Raw genomic sequence first — 3,163 nt, 5'->3', positions numbered from 1 at the left:
CATTTTAATACATTTTCTTATATAATCAATTATTCACTGTTATTTACTTTATTGTGATGTCATACATCATATGCGCTCAATGCCTCATGGTTGTCTACCATTCACACCTGTTTAGCAAAATGCTATTACTATACTGTTAAGTCAACAAAATGTATTATTTAGTCACTTATATACTATCTAATATAATCTGTTAAAGATATATGTGAAGCAGAATGTGCCTTTTTATTTATTTATTTATTTATTTATTGTAATCATTCACATAACTTATGGGGCACAATTCCTGTTATCAAACCATCAAGATAATTATTTCTCATTTTATTTCAAGAATGCCTTGGAAAAATAATACAGTAGTAACAGAATTTATTCTTCTTGGACTTTCCAGTGAGCCCAGCACACAAGTTATTCTGTTCTTTGTCTTCCTGCTTGTGTATATGATCATATTAATAGGAAACATTTCTAAATTATTCTAATCCTGTCTGAAGTCAGCCTTCACACACCTATGTATTTCTTCCTGTGCAACCTCTCATTTCTGGATATCTGCTATTCATCTTCCACTGTGCCGAGGATGTTGAAAGATTTGATGTCAGTGAAGAAAACTATCTCTTATGTTGAGTGTGCAACACAAATGTACATTGCTCTCTCTTTAGGGGAAAATGAGTGTATTCTGCTTGTTATTATGGCTTACGACCGTTATATAGCTATATGTTATCCACTACATTATACTACAATCATGAGTAAAACTGTTTGTGCAAGACTAGCCATCGGTACATGGATATGTGGGTTTCTTCACTCTATTCCCCATGTGTCACTTACACTTAGTGTAGATCTTTGTGGTAATAATTAAATAAATAATTTTATGTGTGAAATGCTGGAAATGTTATCACTGTCCTGTGAAAATATTTTGTTTATGGAATTTATTATTTTTGTTGTTGGTGTGATTGTTCTCATAGCACCAGTCTTATTTATTGTGACATCTTATGTTCATATCATTGTAAGTATCTTAAAAATCACATCTTCAGCCGGGCAGCAGAAAGCTTTCTCCACCTGCGGGTCTCACATGATGGTTGTGACAATGTTGTATGGCTCAGCTATGGCTGCCTACATGAAACCTAGGTCGAGCTCTCTTCCAGGAACAGACAAATTAATTGCTATAATTTTTTATATTGTTACTCCAATGCTGAACCCTATAATTTACACACTTAGGAATAATGATGTAAAAGCAGCTTTTCTTAAATTTAGAATTGGAACCCTGTTCTACTATTACAATTATATACAGTTGATTGACAAAATACCATTAATATATGGTGTATGCTGAGTGCAACACAAATGTATATTTCTCTTTCTTTAGGAGAAACAGAGTGGATTCTGCTTGTTATTATGGCTTATGATCATTATGTAGCTATATGTTATCCACTACATAGTACTACAATGAAGAGTAAGATGGTTCATATGAGACTAACCATTGGTACCTGGCTGTGTGGATTTCTTCACTCTATAGCTTAAATGTCCCTTACACACAGGGTAGATCCTTATGGTAACAATGAATTCAATAATTTTGCATGTGAAATGCCAGGAATATTATCACTGGGGTGTGAAAACATTCTGTTTATGGAATTTAATATTATTTGTTCTTGATGTGATTGTTCTCATAGCACCAGTCACATAAATTAAAAAAACTAATTTTCAAATCATTGTGTTTAAACATCACATCTTCAGCTGAGCAGCGGAAAGTGTTCTCTACCTGTGGGCCTCACCTGATGGTCGTGACAATGTTTTATGGCTCAGCTATAGCTGCCTACATGGTTGGATTATAGGCTGGACAGATACTGTAGGGCGGTCATACAGAATCCTCCTCACATTGGGGGCCCACACATTGCTGCAGATGCCACCAAGTTCAGGCAGCTAGGCGGAGGGAGTTAGAGGTTAATGGTTCAGCACTCAGGAGGGGGCAGGGTAACCCCTCAGTGTCTGTCTTTACTTGTGCTTGATCAGGGTTCCAAGGATCATCTGACATCTCCACTCCAGGCAGTATGACTATGCATGCCCAAGCTATCTGCACTGAGAGGGACGTGTAGCTGCTGCACAGAGGCTGGAGGGGGACAAGCTCCAGAGAAGGTGAGATACTGTGATGTGTCCACACTGCAGGCCCTACGCATGTCACCTGCTGAGCAGGAGACTGGGGGCACTGTAGTGGACGGTTTGTGTGCCATGCTCTGCATCTTCCAGGACTCCGACCCCTGTATGGGGAGGCTAGAGTTGCATGCCTGTCCATTTGTGTGGTCTCCAGGCATGGACAGGGCACCCAGTGTTTTTGGTCTGTGTCAGTGGCAACTGTGCTGAGATTTGGCAGCAAGACAGCAGCTCCAGGACATCTGTCAGAGTACCCCTTACCCACCCTGCCCAAAGTGACATACTGTAATGACAGTGTGCTCTGTGCTGTCCTGTCAGTCATTGTACAGCTCTCCTATAGTCACACACTGATTGTTACATGCGTGTTGCAATTTTATTGGTGTGGGCTCAACACATTTGTTGCCCCAGGCCCCAACAACACTTAACATGGCCCTGGATGCCTACATGAAACCCAGTTCAAGCTCCCTGCCAGGAACAGACAAATGAATTGCTCATTTTTATTTTATTGTTAGTAAAGTGCTGAGCTGAGGATTTATACACTCACAAATAATGATGTAAAAACAGATTTTCTTCAATTTAGAATTGGAATCCTATTCTGCTAATAGAAATGAAGACAGTTGATTGACAAAAAAAAATTAATAAATGGTGTTGAGTAGGAATCCTGGAATTAGTTTTGCAAACAATTTTGTCTACCTCCGAAAATTTCTTAACTCTGCTTGTTTGCCCTAATCAGTTTTGACTCAAAATGGTGTAAGTATAGTTCAACATGTATTTAATATATGGGAGCATGTAATCATCAGAGTGCGCAATGTTACCTTTGACACTATGCCCCTGCTATTAAAGTGACTTAAAGTCAAGACTTATCGGAATATAGGAGGTTTGTGCATATTTTCCACTTGTTCCCAGGTGTTTTCCTCGACATCATAAATTTCCCACTTCAACAGGAAGAATAACTATATCCCTTTATTGAAAATCTAGAATATTTTTAGCTAAATATTCCATCTCTTTGTTTTTAACTGGAGGGATGACCATT

The 3,163-nt window shown here is 38.5% G+C and overlaps 1 pseudogene; it reads left to right on the top strand.

Moving 5' to 3' along the window:
• Positions 1-326: 326 nt before the first annotated feature.
• Positions 327-1,315, top strand: LOC134943525 (olfactory receptor 5AR1-like; annotated as a pseudogene).
• The last annotated feature ends 1,848 nt before the right edge of the window (positions 1,316-3,163 follow it).

This window comes from Pseudophryne corroboree, chromosome 7 (assembly GCF_028390025.1).
Source record: "Pseudophryne corroboree isolate aPseCor3 chromosome 7, aPseCor3.hap2, whole genome shotgun sequence".
Lineage (NCBI taxonomy): Eukaryota > Metazoa > Chordata > Amphibia > Anura > Myobatrachidae > Pseudophryne > Pseudophryne corroboree.
This window is presented reverse-complemented; position numbering and strand designations above follow the sequence as displayed.